We start from the raw sequence: 24,886 nt of genomic DNA, 5'->3' as shown, positions 1-24,886 counted from the left end.
AAATATAATACCATTACCTAACATTTATTCTTTTCCTTGATAGCATTTCTCCTACCACCCTACCTTAAGTCTAAATCTATTTTCATTTTCTTATTTATTATAGGATTCCCTGTTAGAATCCCAGCTCACAGGTGGGGGCTGTGTTTTATTCATCACTGCATCTCTGGTATCCACCACAGTGCTGGGCATAGAGCAATTTTGACTATTTAATGGGTCCTGTTTATGCACAGTTTGTATACCTACCTCATTATCACTACAGGTGGGTATTTGCAACCCATGTCATCTTCAACATCTCCTCCAATTGAGCCTCCCCTTCCTTCCATCCTACTGTCTACTCCTTATACCTACTACAAATTTCAGAACATCCGAATACCGGTGTAATAAATGAACTTTTCAGTTTCTGGTTTTTGGTTTTTTTTTTTAAGATTTATATTTATGTATTTGAGAGAGAGAGAAAGTAAAGGGAAGGGCAGAGGGAGAAAATCTTCAAGCAGACTCCTCACTGAGTGCAGAGCCTGACGCAGGCTCCCTCCCACAACCCGTGAGATCATCACCTGAGCCAAAACCAAGAGCTGGACACGCAACCAACTGACCCAGCTAGTTTCTGGTTTTATTTTCAGTCTGTCAGCAATCTCTTGATTAATCTGTAAATTTGCTGAAACTAACAATATTTGTCCTTCACTAAGTAAGTTAAGTGCTATGAAATAATTTTGTAATAAATCATTTAGTTTTCTTTTTATATTTCCACTTTGAATCCTTCTTGTAGACAGAAATACATTTTAAAATACAAAAGATGAAATAAAGTTTAAAACTTAATAAACAGAAATAATGGTATGCTATTTAAAAAGAATCACTAGCAACCACAAGGCTGTACATGGAAATACTAGTGAGGTACTCTATCTATTGCCACTCTAAATTTAGCTGCCCCCATACAGCTAAATGACCACCGCTGAAATCTAAGTTTCCTGGTCTCTTGAGAATACCCTCTCAGCACCAGCCTTATTTGGACAGCAGATCTCATGGCATCAGGTCCATGACTTAAGTTCTAATGATTTAAGTTTTTAGTAGCAATACTACTTCAGATAAAATAATTAAAACTACAGTTTCCCTTAAATGTATAATTGCTTAGTGAAAGAAGCCAGTCTGAAAGGCTAAATATTTGTAGGACTCCAATTATATGACATTCTAGAAAGGCAAAAGTACAAAAACAATAAGATCAGTGGTTGAATGTAGTTAGTGCAACTAAATTGTACACTCAATGATGATTAAACTGATAAGTTGCTTGTGGCATATATTTTACCATAATTTAAAAAAAGGGCAAAAAAAATCAGTGGTTGCCCATAGGTCCATTAGGAGAGGTATGAAATGAACAGGTGAAGCACAGAGGATTTTTAGGTCAGTGAAATTATTTGATAGGATAATGGTGGATGCATGTCACTTTACATTTGTCAAAAGAATAGATGGGCAAGAGTGAACTCCAATATAAACTATGGACTTTATTATTAAGTATCAATATTTGTTCTTCAGTAGTAAAAAATGTATCTGACTGAGGCAAGATGTCACTAACAGAGGGCACTGAGAAGAGTTGGGGAAAGGGGATGTGTATAGGAACTTTGCATTTTCTGCTCAATTCTCTATAAGCCTAAAATTGCTCTGGAAAATGAGGTCTATTAATTTTTTTAAAAATTCCTCTTCTGGTCACCAGTGTCTACTCAAATAGAATTGTGAAGGAAGTCCTTAGGGATAAATTGCAGATTTAGGTTGTCATTATTTTAATTGCGTGTTTATATTTCTCTATTACTCAATGAGTTTTCTGTTTAATATGAATTCTTAAATATCAAACAACTCATTTGGATAAATGTTTATTAAATGCAAGGCTCTGTGGTAGGTACTCATATATTTTTAAATAAACCAAAATGTTTATTCAAAATCACCCTGGGAGAGGGAAAAGATAGATTTTCATAGGATTTCCGGGAAGCTATTTTCTGGGTGCACAGGTCACCTTGCTCCTTAATCATTCACCCCGGCAAGCTCAGAGGAACTAAGACTGTCTCTCCTATCTTCTGCACATTTTTATGGATTCCTCACCTCCTCTCAACAGAAAGAAGATAATTTCTCAGAGCAAACGGCCACATTGATATTCATGGGATAAACGGTTTGTAACTGAACAGCAACACCCTGCTAATGTAAATTTCATACACAGCTTCCAAAAGGTTAAACAATGCTGCTTCACTCTACTGTGCCCGGAAAGCAAATGACAGCAAGAGGCTCAACCCTGGCGCCAGGCTGGGCTACGTCCTTCTGCAGAAAGTTCTCCCAGCAACAAGGTCTTGCTCTCTGCTTAAGGGAGGTGTTCAAGGCCCTTTAACAGTCAGAGTTCCCTGGAAACTAATGACTCAGCGCACATGCATACAATACCCATTCAACTTTCTGGACTCAAAAGTGAAAGACCGTGGTAGAGGATGGGGAGAAGCAGAGATTAAATTATTTTCAAGTTTATTTTATGTGTATGTATTTTTAAAGAAATTTCTCAACTATGCTTGCTGCATATCGTTATCCTTCCCCACTGGTCTTTAACTTAGCACTCTGACTTCATCTTCTCTCATTCTATTTATTGAGTGCCTACTGTGTGAGGTGTGACAAGCACCCTTAAAGATAGTGAGAGTATAACAAGGAAGAACTCGACAATTTCTTTGCCCCCAAGATGTTTCTAAACCAAGAGTAGCTGACAGTAAGCTGACTTCAGACTGTGTTAAATACTATGGAGAAAAATAAAATGGGATGATAGCATAGCAAGGAGAGTGACAGTGGTGGGACATTTGGTATATAAACTTCAGAGAACTGGGTCATGGAAGATCTTCATAAAGAGGTAATATTTAAACCGAGAATAGGGTGACCATCCAAAGATGTATAAAGGTTCCAGGGAGGACTAACTTGACATGTTCAAGATTAGTCAGGAGGCTAATGGGTCCAGAAAGAGTGAGAATGGAAAAAGTGACAATCAGGGACCAGGTGGTGGAGCCTTATAACCATTCAGGGTTATTTTGCTACATACAATAGTGAAGCAAAGAAAGATTTTAAGCAGCAAAGTACAATGATCTGATGTGTACTTTGAAAAGGTCAATTTTACCATAGTGTATAAAACGGATTGAAGAGAAACAAGATTAGAGACAGGGAGATGCATCAGGAGAGGACAGATCAGTTGAGAGGGAATGGTAGCTTGGACCAGTAGGCCATAATGTACTGCTACACAGACCCTTCTACAAATATGTCGAAGTCCAGGGACAAATGGGAGTAAAAATCTAGTCCTCACCATACTGACAAACCCTGGAGTCCAGTTAGGCAAGGGCTGATTCAGTCTGGAAAAGAGACTCTTTGGACAGTTTGTCCATTCCAAGGGAACACCTTTTTCCCTACATATGCAGTTGACTTATCTGCTTGGGGAGCCCCCTGAACCAGGATAGCCCCAGGGTTGGAAAGAAGAGCTTCAATGGAGAAAATACCATAGAAGGTAACCTGAACAGAACTTGGTGATGAATTCAACTGGAGTCAAGTGGAAAGTGAAAAATATGGCGTGACTCCTAGCTTTTGGGCTTGAGAATCATGCTGGCCTGTCCCACTTGCTGAGAGGGGGAAGTCTGGAAAAGAAGACCTTTGTAGTGCTAGGAAATCAAAAGTTTGTTTCAAACATATTAATTGAACTTTCCATTAGATATCAGATAAGCAGATAGGGAGTGAGTTTAGAAAGAGGACATAAGGAGAGAGCTGAACCCAGTTGGAGGGTGGTAACAATTAGAGATCACAGGAAAGGAGCCAGCAAGTTCTATGCTCAACTCATTTAGCCACTAACATGCACTTACACGATGAAACAGGACACAGAGACCATTTGTTCCAGAAACGACTGCCGGCAGGTGGAGGCTGGGTATGCTCACTCAACATGTGTTTTATAGCTCATTTTCAATCAAGGGCTCCCATATAAATCCAGACAGTAGATCATCTACAAATTTAATTAACTGTATTTTTGCAGAATCTCAATTTGACCATAAAAATTTAATGCTTAATATAGTTTAAGGTTCAATGGCCTTTCTTTATAAGAGGAGACAAATGAAATGGCCACAGATTAATTTTTCCAGTCATCTCCAATATATCAGAGTTATGAAGACAACTGAGAAGAGTGTATATTCCAAGTACAAGTCTGAATATTTGGATAAAATATAGGATTTAACTGTCTCCTACAAAATTCCCCTTAAATAAGAATTATTTACTTAATTGTTTGCTTAAAGTAATATCTTTCTAGTGCTTCCTGAAGTGAGTCTCAGAAGCCAAGTAGCTCACACCCAGGTGAAACAACCACGTCACCTTCTAATACCCTTTGCCTTTGGGTACAGACAGTAACTATGTCCAGTTGCTATTAATAATGAAAACAAAACACCTTGCAATAAGTTTGACCAGAGCCATAAATATTTATAAGGCCTAGGGTGAATTCATTCACATTATTAGGTCTGCTAATTTAAGGAGACTTGTCATAAAGAACAGAATACCTGGATTTCAGTCTTAGTTCTGTCATTTGCTAGTTATGACTGTGGGCAAAGCAGTTACCATCAGTTTCTTCAGCTGTAACAGGGGGATAGGAATGTCTACTCGGACTATTTCACAGGGGAGTAGAGCAAAGTAAATAAAATGAGTGTATGTAAAGTTGCCTGCCATATCTATTGCTAGGAAGAGTGAATTCAGGTACATTACAAACTCACTGTCATTCTGTGTCTGATCTTATAATTGCTGGAATAATCAGAAATCAAATGTATCTGGCATATCTGATACAAACACAAAACAAAGTCTAGCACATAGTAGCTGATCGATAGATGTTAGTTTCTTTCTGTCCATGCTTCCTCCATTGCTCACCAGAAGAGCATACAAAGACTCATTGGTTCAATCATGTTTCAAATATGAGGGTTTAAACCCCAGATTCGTGAAATGACGTACTTTTGGTTTCACAGTAAATGCCTCTCAGCCCAGCTTTTCTTATCTGTTAAGTAAGAGATTTGACTAGATAGGTCATTTTAAAACTGTTTCACAGCAAAGGCCTCCCACAGGGGTGAAGGGGGAGACAAAATACAGCTTCCATTCACCCAGGAGCAGATCTGCTTTTAGGGTACTACATACTCCAGTTCTGCATAAGATTCTTTAGGAAAGAGGGTTGTTGCTAACAACAACAAAATACTTTAAAGCAACTATTAGTTTTTGAGAATTAGAAACACTGGTTTGGTGACTGCAGACTCTCTGAGGGCTAGATATGGTTGAAATGTTAGTATCTCCAGGCAGGGCGCAGGTCTACAATTCACCTGGCCGCCTCAGCTTTTTTTGTCTTATACCAGCCTGCTTCATTCAACTAAGTTCCTGCCTAGTCCCAGAATTGCCCCTACCTCTTTGCCATCATTCATATTTTGGGAAAGGTCTATGGTTCACTTACATAAGCTCTTATAAAATACAATAGGAGTTTAAATAAGACGGTTAACTTTTTTCTCATGTAGCAGTGTAAGCAGTCCAGGGCTGATGTGGTAGTCCCATGGTGTCTTGGAATAATATACCTCCTGTCCCGTTGTCCTGCCATCCTTAATCTGCCATTAGGCTTCCATGAGTCCAGATAAAGCTCAGGATTGCTAAAAGGAAAACAGGAGAATGGCTACTGGAAGATAGCTGTGGGCTTGTGCCACAACTCTCCTATTAAATTTTAAAATCTGAGGGCAGATACCATGAGATAAGCATCAGAATACCTTATATGATATCCAGTTATGTGCAAAATCTGTACAAATAGTTGCATAAAACTCATTTATAGTAAGAAGGAAATCAACAGGGAAAGAAAAGATTCTAGGTAGGAAAAGCAGATTGGGTATGAAGGAGAAATTCAATTTTAGACATGTTTAACTTAAATAGTTGTTAGGCATCAGAGGGAGAGGTCAAGTTGACAACCATATAGATCAATCTACCATGTGGGGTAAAGACTGAACTAGGAATGTAAACTTAGAGCAGTCAACATATGGATGACATCTAAAGATTTAGATGAGATCCTGGGAGAATAGGTATAGATAGAGTAAAAGAGAGATCCAAGAACTGGATACATGTGCAATTAGAGGTTGAGGACCTAAGAAGAAAGAAACAAATAAGACTGAAAAATAGCCCTTGTAGGTGGTAGAGAGGTAGGATTTTCAGATACTGAGTGAAAAGTTTTTAAAAAGTGGTGGTGATCAATTGTGTTAAATACTGCTAATATAAGTAGGTAGAAATTGGTAGAAAATAAGGAATCAAAAAACAAGTATTAGATTTATCAGGGAGAAGTCATCAGTCATTGATCACTGACTGAACAGAATGTTACAAGCAAAAGCATGATCAGAACAGGACTAAAGAATTTTCTTGTAAAAGGGAGAAAAATGGAGCATCAACTGACAGGAAAAGGGGGAGGTCAAGAAAACTTTTGGTAAGATATGAGAAATAATAGCCTATTTCATTCTGATAGGAATGATCTATTAGAGAGATAAAATTTAATGATGTGGGTGAGAGGGAATATTATAAGCAATGTCCTGGAGCAGATGACAGGTGACTGGATCTCATGTATAAGTAAAAGAACCAATACTAGAAAGAGGCATGAGAACTTCATCCTAGTCATAGTTGGGAAGGCACAGTACCTGGGTGTCATGCTGGCAAATGGGTAGATATGATGGAGGAGTGAATGGAAGATCTTTGTTCTTCAATTTTTTTTTCAGTGAAATAGGAACTAGATCATTATTGAAAATGAGGATGGAGGAGGGGGAGATATTAGAGCTTTTAAAGAAGAAAATGAGATGTAAAATGGTTATTTAGAAATGGGAGAGTGAATGGACTGAGATTGTATAGTATGCTTGCCCACAGCATCAAGAATACCCAACAATTTATGGTCATGAATTTAAAATGAACCAAATCAGACCAGTTATGTGTTTTATTCAAACCACATTCAACTGTACAGATGCAGGCACGAGGTAATAAAAGTGAGTCAAGGGTAATGACTGAAAGGTAATGACTGATCTTGGAATTTAGGAAGGAAAGTGAGGTCATTTTGGTGATAAAGTATAGTGAAATTCAATAAGATTAATAAATTGAATGTCCAAGTGGGTTTGAAGGACTTTTAGGGTTGAGAGGTAGAGGTAGTGAGTGGAAAGATGGAGATGGTGGTTAGAGAGTGAGTTACAGGAAATTAGGATTCTTAGGATTAAACTTAGGTTATAGGAAATTAGAAAGAGGTACAGCCATTTGTAATGGTATAGGCTGGAGTAAGACTGGGTAAATGACAGGTCGACAGATGAAAAGAAAGCCTGGAACTAGGACAAAAATCACACCTCTCCTGGGTCTTCATCCTCATGATTAAGGCTGATGATGGGCCTCTGCTCTTTTAGGGGAGCTGGTGTTATTACAAGTCAGTCAGTAAGGTCAAGACAAGTGTGTGCACATTCAACGTTTGCCTTTTCCCTAGCAGGGACTAAGAAACCAGTGCATGTGGATTAAAATCCCCTAAATCCTCTACCCACATTGGAAGAGTTAAGAGAGAGCTCCAAACCCTCTGACACACACAGCTTTGCCCATGTTCTAAGCTTTGAATCCACCAACTTGAATCTCACTATGCTGTTCATTAGACCATCACTGGCCCAGATTACCCTTCCTCTACCATATTCTAATCTTCATGGGGTTCTGCAGATACCCCATTTTTTGTCCTCAATATCTCATTTGTCTTATTACTCTACCCATGATATCTGGCTCTTTCCTAAGAATACAGATGCCATTGTAGCCTTCTCAAATGGTAGCTCTTTTTTTTTTCTCCCACACTTCTTGCCTGCTGGGCATGGAGGTAAGGCTGGTTTTCTCTTTGCTTCTTATTGTGCCTTCCAAACAATTTTCCATCCCCCCTCTGTTGAAAACAAAATAAAACAAAAAATGAGTTTTGAACTTCATGTCATCAGATTATATCACATATTATCTCTCCTTGATGCTGTCATCAAACAAACCCTATATCACTTTCCTAAATTCCCACTCGCTTTCAGTTCCTGGCTCACTGTCATTTTCTTCATTACGATTCCCACCTTAGCTCATGCAATTTTAATATAAATTTGAATGAATTATGTAGCTCTTAACTGCCTTAGTTCCATGGTCTACTTCTCTCCATTTTGTATATTCACCCATCAGATTTAGCTATTCACTCCCACGAGTATACCTAGATCTGGTCACTGCTTCTATTAGGCGATGGAAGTCTAGAAAGTTTCTTAGTCGGTATTCTCTACTGCCTTCCCCTTGACATTCATGAAAGGGATGTGGACCTATGAATCTGACCCATGTTCTAATTTAGACTCCTCTATTTACTGTCTGACCTCAGGCAAACTCAAGCTTTGATTCAATTTTTTTATTAGAAAAGGGAAAATAATATCTTCCTCACAAGGTGGTTGTAACGATTAAGTGAGATTATGTATAGTAAAGCTTAAAACTACTACTTTTTTTGCTACCTTTTATACTGAAGAGGCAATATGATACAACACTGCTTAAGTATATAGATTCTGCAGGTTGACTGCCAGAGTTCAGAGCCAAGATCTACTACCTAGTCACATGATCTTGAGCAAATTTCTTAGCTATTCTATGCTCCAGTATCCATATCTGTAAAATGAAGATAATAACGGTACCTGCCTTATTAAGTTGTTGTGAGCATTAAGAGTGTATGCCAGAAAATGAAAACACTAACTTCAAAAGATACCTACACCCTTCTGCTCATTACAGCTTTACAGGGGCTAAGACAAGGAAACAACCTAAGTATCAGTCTATGGAAGAGTGAATAAGATGAATAATACATACACACAATGGAATATTACTCAGCCATAAAAAGAATGAAATCTTGCCATTTGCACAGGATAGATGGACCTTGAGGGCATGATGCCAAATGAAGTAAGTCAGACAAAGACAAATACCATATGATCTCACTTATATGTAGAATCTAAAAATAAGAACACAAAAACTGAGCTCATAGATACAGAGAGCAGATTGATGGATGCCAGAGCTAGGCAATGGAGGGTAGGTTAATGGGTAAAAGTGGTCAAAGGTACAAACTTCCACTTGCAAAATAAGTCATGGGGACATGGTGACTATGGTTAATACTGTACTGCATAACTGAAAGTTGCCAAGACAGTAGATCTTAAAAGTTCTCATCATGAAAACATTTTGTGACTATGTTTAGTGAGAGATGTTAACTAGACTCATTTTGGTGATTATTTCACAATATATATAAGCATCAGATCATGTGCACTTGAAATTAATATAATATTTTAGATCAATTATCCCTCAATTTTGAAAATAAATTACATGCTAAAGTTTGGCAAAACACAGCCACAGGTCAAATACTGTGTATATACAGTAAAAAATATACAAATTTTTATAAATACAGTTTTAAGTACTGTTTGTTGCTTTACAGTTGCAATTGCAGAGTTGAGTCATTGCAGGAGATACCATGTGGAATGCTAATTCTAAATTACTATCTGGCTCTTTACAGAAGTTTGCAGACTGCTGGTACATGCAATCTATTCAAAACAGAGGCACCTGAATGGCTCAGTTGGTTGAGCCAGCTGACTTTTGATTTTGGTTCAGGTTGTGATCTCAGGGTTGTGAGGTCCAGCCCCAGATCGGCCTCCTCACTCAGTATGGAGTCTGCTTGGGAATCTGGCTCTTCTTTTGACCCTACCCTTACTTGTGCACTCTCTAAAATAAATAAATAAAATCTTTAAAACAGTCTAATACAGTGTAGGCTCTCAAACAATAATACATTTATTCTCGATATAACCCTACTACAAGTTGTTCAACAAATTATGGAAGAAATTGAGTGTGGGAGGGCAAGTAGGAATAAACCACTTGCATTGTGAAGTTCTGTAGTAAAGTTCTATTCCACATAGCCCTATACAGAAGCTTGCATTTCTCTGGGGGCAGTGGCAGAGTTTTTTATATTGGGCATAAGGCTAAGTTAGACTTTCACTAGATTTTCATGCCATTGCTGATGTGGTGACCAGTGTACCTCACGCCAAGCATAAAATAGACTTCCAAGGCTATCATCTACATAAGATACCTAACTGAACCCAAGATTTGCACAGCAAGTCAGGGAAGACAAGCCTAAGAGTTAAACTCAGAACTTCTCACAGAATACAATCAAACATGGAGTTATATTTTATTATGTATCTCTAATTGCTTTAGAAACTGAATAATGGATTAGGAGAATAATAAAGGATGTCTAACTAGTATTTTATACTTTTTAGGGTAAAATGCATAGAAATGGCTTTTTGTCAGGACTTGTATAAGGAACTGAAAGCATTTTATAAAACGGTGCTTATATGCCACACACCAAAACACTTATAAACAAAACCTAAGCTCCTAATATTCTTAATTGACTCAATGCTTCTACTGGATATAACACATGGTATTAACTAGAACTTCCATGAATTGCATTCCCTTATTCTATGACTAACTCATGACAAAAGGCCCAAAGGGTTTCTCACTAAAGTTGGGAAACCAGAAGGCTGTGTTAATTGTAGAAATGTACTAGAGTGGTTACCAGCCAGGTTTAGCTGAACACCTCAGCTTTTGAATGCTGGAACTGGCCAACTACTAGCCTTAAAAGGCAATAAGATTATTTTAATATCTTTACACTCCTATAAAGTAGTCACGAGGACTCCATAAGATGATGAATTTAAAGCACTTAGCACGGGGTACTAAGTGAAATAAGTCAGACAGAGAAAAATATATCATATGAATTCACTTTCATGTAGAATATAAAAAATAAAAACCAGAAACAGACTCATAAATACAGACTGGTGATTCCCAAAGAGAAGAGGGAGATGAACAGAACAGGTAAAGGTGATTAAGAAGTATAAATGTCCAGTAGAAAATAAAGAAGTCATAGGGATGAACAGTACAGCATAGGGAATATAGTCAATATGATTTCAATAACAGTGCATGGTAACAGATGGTAACTATACTTACTACGGTGACCACTGTGTAATATATAGAATTGCTGAATCACTGCTATATACCTGAAACTAATATAATATTGCACGCCAGCTCTATTTTAATAATTAAAATTAAGTAAATAAAAATGTAGAGGGCATTTTGCACTTTATACCTCTTATATAAGTTATCAAATATTACCTAGTAATAGTAGCTGTTGTCATTGCCATTATATTGCAAAAACTGCAAAATACAGAGTTACAGACTCTTGGAAACCAATTTCAGTTGTGGATGACTTCATTTCTAGTATGGCTGAGGATTCTAAATCCATAGCCAGTATTGTTTGATAAACTGTAAAATAAAAGAATTAAGACCTAATAGATCTTAGCATCCCTGAAAACTAGATTGACATCAACGTTTAGGTGTTTCGTGTTGAAGTTCATTTTATGAGTTTGTATCTATGTATAAAAAAAATAACACCCTTCCCAAAAGCCTACATAAAAAATTATTTTTTAATGAAATATGGCTTTCTTAGAGGTAACCTCATCAAGGATCCTAGACATTCTCTAAATAAACTCCATAAAGGAGAACAATATTAGGGATATAAAATAATAATTGAAACTTCTAACTTAAAATTCCATATCTGATATTAAAATGGAATTATTTTTTGTTCTAATTGAGATAATCCACATATAAAAGTTTACCCTTTTTTGCTTACAATTCAGTGGTTTTAAATAGATTGACAAAGTTGTGCAACCATCAACCACTCTATAATTCCAGAATATTTTTATCAATCTACAGAGAAACTCTGTACCCATTAGCAACCATTCTCCATAATTTACTGAAGACTTTGGTGTTTGTTTTTTAAGACATGGTAATAGTATTAGGACTATTTTAAAGTGGTTCTTATATTTTGTGATATATCCTAAGATAAAGATAAAATCACATGATACCTAGTAACTGTGCAAAATAACCCACAGATGAGGATACAGTTAAGACAAAATTAGCCTTGTACTAACAATTGTAATTCAAGATCATTATTTCTATTTTTGTATTTGTTTGAAATCCTCCATAATAAAAAAGGCTAAGTAAACAAATATAACACATGAAATTTCAGGGAATGTCAAATCAATAAATACCTCTTTGATATACATCTTTAACACTAATAATATTTAGGAAAAGCAAAACTCTCAACTACAAAAGATAGAATAGAAATATTACATTCCCATATGTCACATAAACATGAAACATTTTATCTTTCACTAACCTTTTATTCAATCTTTGTACACATGGTTCTCACGTAGCTGAGTGTGGATATGTTTTTTAATATTTTCCAGATGAGCTATGTCTAATCTGGTATTCAACCTACCAGTTATGTTCTTAATTTCAATTATTGTAACTTTCTAGTATTTCTATATAACACAAAAATGAATAAATTCCAAGTTTATGGTTAATTTTTCCATTATTTTAAAGTTAGCACCTGATAATCCCAGTATTTAGATCACCAATCTATTGTCTATTTTCTTACTTGAAGCACTAAATAATGTTTTAATTCTTCAGGGAAAAAAAATTTTAAGTCCCTGGCAGGTAATTAAAGCAGAAATTTCCCACCTTCACCCAATCAAGAACTAAGAAAATCAAGGCTGGATTTCAGTCTTTGTGGAGCTGATCTATTTCTGCTTCATCTTTATTCCTGAGGAATAGTCCTTCAGGGATCCCAACTGAAAGTCCTGAGTGTTTACTACCAAAGCACCTTTACCTTGGCAGGTCCTGAACTACAATTTTTATTCTTTCCAACATAAAGAGAATGCTGACAAGTCTGCTTGCTTTTTGGTTTCTTTGCAGCTACACCTTGCAAGTTGGAGAATGCTCCAAGGAGAAAACTGGTACAGAATATTGGATTCATGATATTTTCCTATTTCTCTGAGATCTTAACCTCTCAACTCATAGCTGACTTACCAGGCTCAAAATCCAATTTTGTCTCGCCATGCCCCTAAGATTGTTAAAAGCTCTACTCAGTTTCTCAGCCCCTCTACCCATGCCAACTATGAATCAGCAGATGCTGTGAGGAATAAAGCATCATAGAATATCAAAACCCACTCCATGTGTTTCCTTTCTTTTTTGAATCCTGGCTCCTCAATTCCTAGTCGACTTGGTAGCTCTCTGATTCTTTCAAACATGTTACTATTTTTGTATTTTGTTGAGTTTTCTTGTTGTTCTAGAGAAATGGTTTACTACAAACTATTCCACTCACTCTAGAGACGGATATTACGTTTGGGTATATATATACATACATACACACACACACACACACACACACACACACACATTGGAGATATATATATATACACACATATATATACATTCATTGACATAGTATTTCCAAATGCTTTCCACATTGTAAATTCCTCAAGATTATAGCAAAAACTGGTAGAAGAGTAGCACTATTTTACATTTTTGCAAATCTCTTTAATGTCTATCTTAATAGAGTAGAACTGGATTTTCTGTTATCTGATTCTGCATTCAATCTTATTGCCATATATTGTTTTGGTTGAAATATATGAAGAAAATCTAGCCTCATGCAGAATACATAGATAAAAAATGGAAGAGTGTTTTAATAGTCTTTCCATATAATTGTGGATTTCCTCCTTTGGTACCACACCTAAACTCAAAAGAGAAACAGTTTCTTAAATATTAGTTGCAATGTAAAATCCAAAACTGTATCAATGAACATTTTTTACTTTGTCACATTTAATTTCAGGGAGCTATTTTTTTTACTCTTGAAATATTTGTAACATTATGCACTGGTCATTTGGAAAGTATTGGCTGACCAATATACACACATTTCAATGAAATAATTGAAATAGTTCATTATATAATGTTTTTTTTAGTTCATTATATAATGTTTAAAAAAACCCACATTCATTAATATCACTGTCATTCTCTTGCTAGAAGTCTAACTATTGAGAGGCTATCAAATTCATAGTGGCAGAAACGTGCTTGCTAAAACTTGAATTTCATCAATGGCGACAAATACTGTCAATTTGTTTTAGTAACAGGCTCACTTTTTTCATTTTCAGGATAATATTTACCAAATAATGAAGACTGAAAAACAGATATTCTAAGATATTCTCTCAAGTAATTATGGTGTTCCATGCAATCAGTGGCCAGTTGAGCTTGCAGACCAATCACACATGTGTTTTTGGTATCTAGCAAAACTGTTTTATGCAGAATTCCCATTTCGTCACCCAGCATATTAAAAAGATATTTTATAGGAGATTAAAACTTAATTAACATTTTAATGCTTCATCACATTCTTTTTTTTTTTTTTGCTTCATCACATTCTTAAGTGAAATTGTTATACACATGTATTTACATAAATACATATTATCAATCCTCATTCACAAATCTTTATTTGTGAACTTGTCTACTCACTAAAACTTACTTGTAACTCCAAAGTCAATACTTGTGATACATTCATGGTCATTCACAGACATGTACACTATGGTGAAAATTTGAGCCATCTGATGTACACATTGCTACATAAGCTGGAACAAGGCAAGATAAGCTTTTCTTCTTGTTTCAGTTCTCATAGTGTAAGCAAGTGTCCTTTTCACAGTCTATTTACTGTGTTTCTGCATTTTCATGCTTTTTGTTGGTGATGATTTTGTGGTTTAAAATGGCCTCAAGCATAAGACAAAAAGTCTCTCTAGTGTCCCTTGGTACAAGAAAGCTGGTATGTGTTGTCTAAAATATGTGTATTAGACAAGCTTCCTTCAAGTATGAGTTATAATTCTGTTGTCCATGAGTTCAATGTTAATAAGTGAATAATATATTAAATAAGGTGTCTTTAAACAGACACACACATAAAATAAAGTTATATATTGATGGTTGGCAAAAATGTTGTATTGAGAGACTTGCAGGAACCTAACATTATATTTCCACTAAGAGCAATGGCACAGTATTCACTAACTCATCTTCATAATAACTTTATAGAATATAATTGGAGCAAATAATGAGCATGAACCATATATACATATGCATAGATGTATATGTGTGTGTTATATATTATGCATGGTACATGTGTATTTGTAAAGAATTTAATGATTACTAATAAGATTTGTGCCACTGCCTTGATTTGTTCTAAGGCATCAGCAGTTTTTATATTATTATTTTTGTACCACCAGTACAAAAGTCAAATGCTGTACAAAATATCATCTTAGTACTATTATTTTTAAACATTTTATTTATTTATTTGTGAGAGACACAGTGAGATAGGCAGAGACATGGGCAGAGGGAGAAGCAGGGTCACCTGTGGGGAGCCTGATGCAGGACTCTATTTCAGGACCCTGGGATCACGCCTTGAGCCAAAGGCAGATGCTCAACCACTGAGCCACCCAGATGTCCAACATCTTAGTATTATTTTTTGAATATTTTATTTATTTATTAGAGAGAAAGACATAACACTAGTGGGAGGGAGGAGTAAGGGGGGGGTGGAGAAGCAGACTCCCCACTAAGCAAGTAACCTTAGGTGGGCTCTATTCCAGGACTCTGGTATCATGACCTGAGCTGAAGGCAGACACTTAACTGACTGAGCCACCAAGGCACCCTTAGAATTTTAATATTATTATGAAAATATTATGATGTTTCCCAAAGGTTAAAAAAAGTTTTCATTATCAAACAGATTTATTTAAAATAGTAGTGTCTGCCATAAAATACATAAATACATAAAATACATCTGCATTTTCCTTGTACTGTGTGTATAGATTTAGCTATTGTTACTTTTTATATATTCATGGAAATAGTATTTCCAAATACTTTCAACACTGTAAATTCTTCGGGATTGTAATAAGTTTGACAACAAAAACTTAAACAGAAGAAAAATTCATGCCTTGTTTTGTTTTATTTTGGTTTTATTTGTTAGTGAAATTTTTGGTAATCTCCTTAATATAATTAACTGCTCATATAATAACTTTAAATTATGTCCATTGAGATATATATTAAATAATTTCCCATTTATACATTTTAAGGCAGAAGATTATTATATCCACAGCATGACTTGAGGGAGTTATAAATGGAAGAGATAAACTCGGTTTGAGGTGATGGCAAAATAAAATTATTAAAGGGAAGAGTGACATTTTTTTACTTTTAAATTACAGTTATTATTGCCCAAAGGGAAGAATAGACAAATAGATCACTTATATTACCTTCATGTCTAAACTATAATTTGATAGGAGAAAATGAAAAAGGATTATGATTTATAAACAAAAAGGAAAGGATAGGTAATGTGAATAAAAGAAAAGATAAATTAGAAATCAGGATTAAAAGTGAAGAAAGATTGAGTAATTATTAATAACAGACACATGTTTAGGAGGCAATTTGTATAGGAGACCATCTTTCAATAAATTCTATCATTCCAGCCTGATGGAGTCTCTTCTCTCATTTCCTTCTTCATGTACTCACCATTCTAGAAAGCTATCAAGATGAGATTTGAATCTTTGATGAGACTGCAAAAAACCTGGACTGAGTTGGTATTGCCCCTCCTAGAGCTCACAGGTGCTCTTTAAGACTGAATAGCCCAGATGTGTGAAAGGTAAGGTACTTACAACCTGGAAGAGAATGAATGTTCATTCTGTCAATTATCCTGTAAAAATACTAATTATAGAGCAGAAATTAGGAAGATTTACTCTTCTCTCGTTAGAGTATAAGAGAAGAAAAAAAAAGAAGGAATAGGATATCAATTTGGCCTTTACTCTTGAAGCACAAAGTCATAGTTTTTAATCATGGGAAACAAACTTGTTCTGGCCACATGGACTTGAGCCAAGAACAAGTCAAGGACACATGCTGGCTAATGCTAGACTGATTCATTGTTACTCTGAGTGTTTTCCAAATTCTGTCAGTTACTGCTAAACATTGGGTAAAAATCTGCCTTGATGGCACTGGGGGGTGGAGTTAGTAGGGTCTAAGCCCAGAGTTAAAGCAGAAGAGCAGTAGCCCCTCTCTTGAGCATGAGCAGTGATAGCAGCAAGCAGTCACTGGTAGATGAAGTAAACCCAGTAGAACAATGATACCTCGAGGGCTACCTGCATTACAGCCAGAAATCTAGCTGTTGAGGGAGGACAGTGTGACAGACCCTCAAGACTTACTTCTGAGTAAATACAAAAATAGATGCAGGCTCTCTGAGAACTAATTTTCAGCAGTGAAGCAAATTGGGTAGCATGTTATATAAAAGCTATTAACTTCCTTGGTAACTCTAGGGTCAGCAAATTAAAAGACTAGCTTGGGATAAGTTTTAATGTTTGCATTTCCTACAAATTATCTTTTAATTAGTGTTTTTGAGGCTTTACTCTGAAAACAAGCAAGTGATACAAGAAAGTCAACACTTTCATTTGTTATAAAAACATTTCCCTTTGCTTAGTTCTCTATTCTACCCCGCTGTGGGACTTGCCCTGTAGGATGCTTCCCATTAGTCTTGGCTTTGTCCTTTCGTTACTAGTTTTATTAAAGACAGGAATCAGTTTAGCCCAGTATGACACACCGCCTTGTGTGTAACGGTAACTTCATTCCTCCAACTTTGAAACTGGTTAACAATCCTTATCAGCAAATAAAATCCCCCTACTGCAGACAAGTAAAGTGATTGAGAAACTCATAAAAAGCTGAGGTAAGAAAGCCAGATGAAGTTAAAACAAGTATCGGCTCTAGTTCTCTATTGATCTTAACAGTAAATATAAAAAACTAACAAGTTTATTGGCCTTCTTTTAATTATAAGTCATTATTATTGCACTGTTTTTATATCTACTAGTAACTTCTTAGTTGGAATCTTCCAGTAAAATGCTCAAAATGAACATTTTTAAAGATAAAGAGGCACAACTATTCAGGTTTTAACTTGTAAAGTTGTGGGTTTTCTAGGACTTGGAATTATACCATACATGTAAATAATGAGAGTTCTAAAAACCAAACTTCAGTTTTATAAAAAATAGGTTTAAATTTTGTTGGATAAAGAAAATAGGCATCTCCAAATTAAGACAGGATATATAGAATGCTCTTTCAGGAGATAACAGTCTAGTTAAATATAACTAATGAAATAAGCACAGACTCACTCCTATAATGTGATCATATATTAAACTGCATTTCTATACCTAGCAGCAACAAAAAGGTTGAATTAAAATCATTTACTCTAAAAAAAGGGAACACTTGTGATCATGATTTTTAATCATCAAATGCTGTAAAACCCAGTGGCTAGAAAGTTTACACTTGCTTTATGCAACCCCAAAGGTTTGAGTTTAGATATTATCACCAAACACTCTAGAGAGAAATATTTTGTCCAAAGACAAGTGAGGGTCCAAGTGTAGGAAGAGCCTGAACTCACCTCCTCCCCAGAAATACCAAATCTACACCTAGAAATAGCACAAGTCCTCCTGAAGAACAACTGAGCATTGATCAAACAACTTCTGCACAACAAATGCCAGAGGGGCTACATAGAGAAGGGTAAGAGAGACAAAGACATGGTAATAATAGGAAACCCATCCCTCATGCAGGGGCCTGAAGTAGGGAAGGATATCACTGAGCTCATGCACAGACTCACCCACCCTGGGGCACAGTGAAAACAGTACTGGTTTAAAAAGCAACTAGACTATAAGTGAAGAAGATCTATTTACTAACCTTAGAATGCCTGCCAAAATGGGTTGAGAACTGCTGGACCTCTCCAGGGTCAGAGGCCCCAACCAGCATAATATTTTACATTTTCTCTCCACCTCAATAATGTAGGAAACAGTAGGGTCTGGATGTTCTAGCTGGCCTGTCAGGGCCACTCTGGCATGCTCTGGGCCCCTCATCTGCCCCAATCTGGATGTCCCACCAAGGAAGCTCCAGCATAGCATGTTGCAAGACTCTCCTGCTTGCACCTGACCCAGCCATCCCATGAAGGCAGCCCCAGTACAATTCTCTGAGATTCCCCAGCCCAAGCCTTCTCTAACTGTTCTACCATGGTGGCCCTTGTATAGGACACCACTGGACTTTCTGGCCCACATCCACTCCAGCTCTCCTATCACAATGGTCCTAGCACGCATGCCCTAAAACATGCTGGCCAGTAACCACTCCAGCCTCAGCCATCCTGCCAAGGCAGTCTGCATGTGGAATGCCCTGGAACCCCACCAGCCCCTATCTGTACCAGCTCCAGCTTTCTGCCAAAGCATCCAGGTACATGCAGTGTACACAGGGAAAACTTCTCTTCCAAGACCAAAAGAGATAGCTCTCCCACCTAATTTATAGAAACAAACACAGAAAAAGTCAAACAAAATGAGACAGAGAAATATATTCCAAAGAAAAGAACAAGATAAAACCCACGGAGAAAAAAACAACTAATGAATGGAGAAAAGTAGTTTACCTGATGAAGAGTTAAAATTAATCATCATAGAAATCTCACCAAACTCAGGAGAAGAATGGAAGAACAGAGTGAGAATTTCAACATAGTTAGAAAATATAAGAGAAAAACTATCAGAACTAAAGAACACAATAACAAAAATAAAAAATATACTAGAATGAATCAATAGCACATTAGATGATTCAGGACAGATCAGCTATGTGGCAGATAGAAGAGTGGAAATCACCCAATCAGAAGAAGAAAACAAAGATGTTTTTAAATAAAGATAATTTAAAGAATCTCTGGGCAACAGGGGGTGTGCTAATATTCATATTACAAACGTCCCAGAAGAAGAGAGAGAAAGAAATAAAAAATCTCTATGAAGAAATAATGGCTGAAAATCTCCCTAACCTGGAGAAGAAAACAGACATACAGGTCCAGGAAATAAATAATATGAACTCAAAAAGATCCACATCAAGACACACTATAACTAAAATGGCAAAATTTAAAGAGAGAATCTAAAGGCAGCAAGAGAAAAAGAATCATTTACAATGGAAACCTCATAAGTCTATCAGCTGATTTTTCAAAAGAAATTTTGCAGACCAGAAGAGAGTGACAGGATATATTTAAAGTATTAAAAAGGAAAAACTTACAATCAAGAATACTCTATCTGGAAAGGTTATCATTTGGGATTGAAGGAGAAATAAAGATTTTCCCAGATAAGCAAAAACTAACGCAGCTCATCACCAGTAAATTGGTCTTACAAGAAACGTTAAAGGTTGGTCTTCTTTAAGCAGGAAAAACCTTAACTAGAAATCAGAAAATATATTAAGGAAAAAAGTCTCACTGGTAAAGGCAAATAGTACAGGTAGTAGATTAGCCCTTAAAAAGCTAGTTGGAAGATAGTAAAATCAACCATAACTACAATAAGTAGTTAATTGATACGCATAATAAAAAAGTATGAAATGTGATCTTAAAACAAAATATGGTGATTGGGGCAGGGGGTGGAGATAGAAGTGTTTTTAGAATGCATTTGAACTTAATCAACTATCAACTTAAAACAGACTGCTAAATATAGAGGTCAATATATATGAACCTCATGGTAACTAAAAACCAAAAACCTTTAATAGATATAAGAAAAATAAAGAGAAGGGAACCCAAACAATAAAGAAAACCATCAAACCACTAGAGATAAAAAGAACAACAACAACAACAAAAAAAAAACAGATAAAAACAAAACAAAAAACAAAAGACAGAGAAAATTACAAAAAGAGCCAGAAAAAAAAAATTAACAAAATGGCAATAAGTACATACCTATCAATAATTACTTTACCGGGACGCCTGGGTGGCTCAGAGGTTGATCATCTGCCTTTAGCTCAGGGCATGATCCCAGTATCTGGGATGGAGTCGCACATCGGGCTCCCTGCACAGAGCCTGCTTCTCCCTCTGCTTGTGTCTCTGCCTCTCTCTGTGTGTGCCACTCATGAATAAATAAATGAAATCTTTTTTTAAAAAATTACTTTACCTGTAAATGGACTTAGTTTTCCAATGATAAGATATAGTGTGGCTGAATGGATAAAAATACAAGACCTATTTTTATATTGCCTACAAGTCCTATTTATATGCTGCCTACAAGAGATTCACTTCAGATCTAAACACACATACTAAAAGTAAAAGGATGACAGGATGCCTGGGTGGGTGGCTCAGCAGTTGAGCACTTGCCTTTGGCTCAGGGCATGATCCCGTGGTGCCAGGATCCAGTCCCATATCAGATCCCCTGCATGGAGCCTGCTTCTACCTCTGCCTATGTCTCTGCCTTTCTCACTGTGTCTCTCATGAATAAATAAATAAAATCTTTAAAAAAAAGAAAGTAAAAGGATAGAGAAAGATATTCCATGTGAATGGAAATAGAAAGAAAGCTGGAGTAGAAATTCTCATTTAAGACAAAAGAGACTTTAAAAGAAGACTGTAACAAAAGACATAGAAGGGCTTACATAATAGTAAAAGGATCAATCCAAGAATAGGATAAAACATTCATAAATACTTACGTACTCTACATAGGAGCATCTAAATATATAAAGCAAATATTATCAGACATAGAGGGAGACATTGATAGTAACATATAATAGTAAGAGACTTTAATGCTACACTTACATCAATGGATAGATTATCCAGACAGAAATACAATAATGAAATGTTGGCCTTAAGAGACATTAGGCCAGATGGATTTAAGAGACATATACAGAACATTTCATCCTCAAACTGCAATACACTTTCAAGTGCACATGAAACATTTTCTAGGAGAGATCACATGTTAGTCCACAAAAGAAGTCTCAATAAATTCAGGATAGGAGTCTTATCAAGCATCTTCTGTGACCACAACGATATGAAACTGGAAATCAATCACAAAAAGAAAACTAGGATAACAAACATAGGGAAAATAAACAACATCCTACTAAACAACCAATGGGTTGAAGAAATCAAAGAGGAAATAAAAAATACCTTGGAAGAAATACAAATGGAAACACAACTTTCCAAAATCTAGGGATATAGCCAAAGGAGTTCTTCTTTTTTATTTTTTAATTTTTATTTATTTCATGATAGTCACACAGAGAGAGATAGAGAGGCAGAGACACAGGCAGAGGGAGAAGCAGGCTCCATGCAGGGACCCCGACGTGGGATTCGATCCCGGGTCTCCAGGATCGCGCCCCGGGTCAAAGGCAGGCGCCAAACCGTTGCGCCACCCAGGGATCCCTAGCCAAAACAGTTCTAAGAAGCAAGTTCATAGTGACGTGAGCTTCCTTCAAGAAACAAGATAAATCCCAAATAAACTATCTTACTTTAGACCTATAGGAACTATAAAAAGAACAAATTCCAAAGTTAGTAGAAGGGAAATAATAAAGATCAGTGGAAATAAATAAAATAGAGATTAAAAGAAACATTAGAGAAGATCAATGAATCTCAACCTGGTTTGTTGAAAACATAAAGTCAATAAACCTCTAGCCAGATTCATCAAGAAAAAAGAGAGGAGTGCCAAATAAAACTATAAAATTAAAGAGATGTTACAACTGACACCATAGACACACAAAGGATCACAAGAAGCTATTCTGAAAAATCATTTGTCAACAAATTGGTAAATCTAGAAAAAGTAATTAAATTCCTAGAAATACATAGCCTTCCAAGATTGAATCACAAAGAAATAGAAAGCCTGAATAGACCAATTACAAGTAATAAAATTGAAACAGTAATTTAAAAACTTCCAAAAACCAGAAATTCAGACCACAGTGATATATAATCTGACACCTGTCAGAATGGCCATTATCAAAAGACAAGAAATAACAAGTGTTGTCAAGGATGTGGAAAAGGGGAAACCTTTTACATTGTGGAGGGATGTAAATTGGTATATCCACTACAGAAAACATTATAGGGGTTCCTCAAAAATTTAAAAATAAAACTACTTTATAACAAGCAAGCCCACTTTGGGGTTTTTATCCAAAGAAAATGAAAACACCAGTTCAAAGAGATATATGCAGCCCTATGTTCATTGCAGCATTATTTACAAAATCCAGGATATGGAGGAAATCTGAGTGTTACTTTTGGATGAATGGATAAAGAAAATATAGTATAAAACCAATGGAATATTACTCAGCCATAAAAAAGAACAAAATATTTCTATTTGAGACAACATAGATGGACTTAGAAGACATTACACTAAGTGGAAATAAGCCAGACACAGAAAGACAAATACCATATAAGTTCACCTGTATGTGGAATCTAAAAAATAAAATAAATGAAAAAACAAAAACAAAAACAAACAAACAAAAAAAAAGCTGAAACAGACTCACAGATACCAGAAATAAATTGTTGGTTGCCAGAGAGGGGAGGAGTTTGGGTGAATGGGTGAAATAGGTAAAAAGAACTAAGAGGTAGAAACTTTCAGTTATAAAATAAATAAATCAGGACACCTGGGTAGCTCAGTGGTTGAGTGTCTACCTATGGCTCAGGTTGTGATCCTGGGGTCCTGGGATCGAGTCTCACATCAGGCTCCCCACAGGGGGCCTGCATCTCCCTCTGCCTATGTTTCTGCCTCTGTGTCTCTCATGAATAAATAAATAAATCATTTTTAATTAAATAAATAAGTCATAGGAATATAATGTACTTAATAAGAAATAACATTCTGATAATCTTGTATGGTGACAGATGGTAACTAGACTTATGGGGATCATTTCATGATATATAAAATATATTTTATACACTAGATATAAAATATATATTAGATATAAAATATAAAAATACCAAATCACTATGATGTACACCTGAAACTAAGAGGATATTATAGGTCAATTATACTTCAATAAAAACAAAGACAAGTTAGAACTTTATTACCAACAACAACAAAAGTAACTTTATAATGGGTTAAAGCAGTAGTTAATGAACTTAATTTACTAGAGATAGTTAAATATAAGCCATTGAGGTATTTTACTGGTCCCTCAAACATGGGTTGTTAAATAAGTAATTTCAAGCTTACTTTGTAGGTCTTAGCAGCAGAAACCATTACTGAAAATGAAATCTTGATTTCTAAGTATTCCATAGACATGGTAGACACTACAGAAATCAGAATCTTTCCTCCTATCCTTCAAAAGCCATTCCAATCAACAAAGCAGAAACAAAATCCTTGTTTTTTTTGTTTGTTTGTTTGTTTTACTAGGAAAGAGATAATGCTTTAAATGTCAAGCTATATTTATGTAGGGAAATAAACATTCTGAAGCCAACAGTACAAAGTACGATCTTGTGTCAGAGCAGAATCATACACAGACTAAGTGGGAAATGAGAGATCACAGAGGGACACTAACAAGTGAAACATCAACAAAATTTCTTCTATAGAAAGAAAGCTCCACACTGAGTGGCAAAGTCCCTAAAACAGGCTGGAGATCTGGTGCATCATAACACTGGAGAAAGGAAAAAGTCTGCAGTTGCTCAGGAACAAAGGTGGCAAATCTGGAAGACAAATCTTGTGTCTGGGGGCGGGGGGGCAGCGGGAGGGCATGTGGTGGAGATGACTTGGTGCATAGGAAATACCCAAAGAATGAAAAATAAAATAGAGGTACAATGAATCAAAGAAAAAGTAATAGGCACAGTAGAAAAGCTAAGACATAAAAACGTTATCGGAGTCCTTGAAGACAAAACAACCATATTGTGGATGTGAAATAGGTGTGAAATGTGAAATGGAACTAAGTTTAAAACTCTTAGTTACTAAAAACTTCCCAAATGTTAAACTAGACCTGAATTTACATATTAAAAAGGCCAATTCTCTATATGTGAAAATTGACAAAGAATGACCAACAAAAGCGGATGAATTTAATTCCCAATATAAAAGACAAGTACAATAAAGGAAACAGAAGAAATCAAGAAAAAAAAGGAAAAAATAAAGTATAAATCAGTGAAGTTGAAATCTCAAAATGCTAGCTCACTGAAAATCAACAAAATAGCTTCTCAATCAAGAAATAAAAAGAGAAGAAGAAA

This window comes from Canis lupus, chromosome 4 (genome assembly GCF_003254725.2).
Source record: "Canis lupus dingo isolate Sandy chromosome 4, ASM325472v2, whole genome shotgun sequence".
Lineage (NCBI taxonomy): Eukaryota > Metazoa > Chordata > Mammalia > Carnivora > Canidae > Canis > Canis lupus.
Note: the sequence above shows the minus strand (reverse complement) of the source record.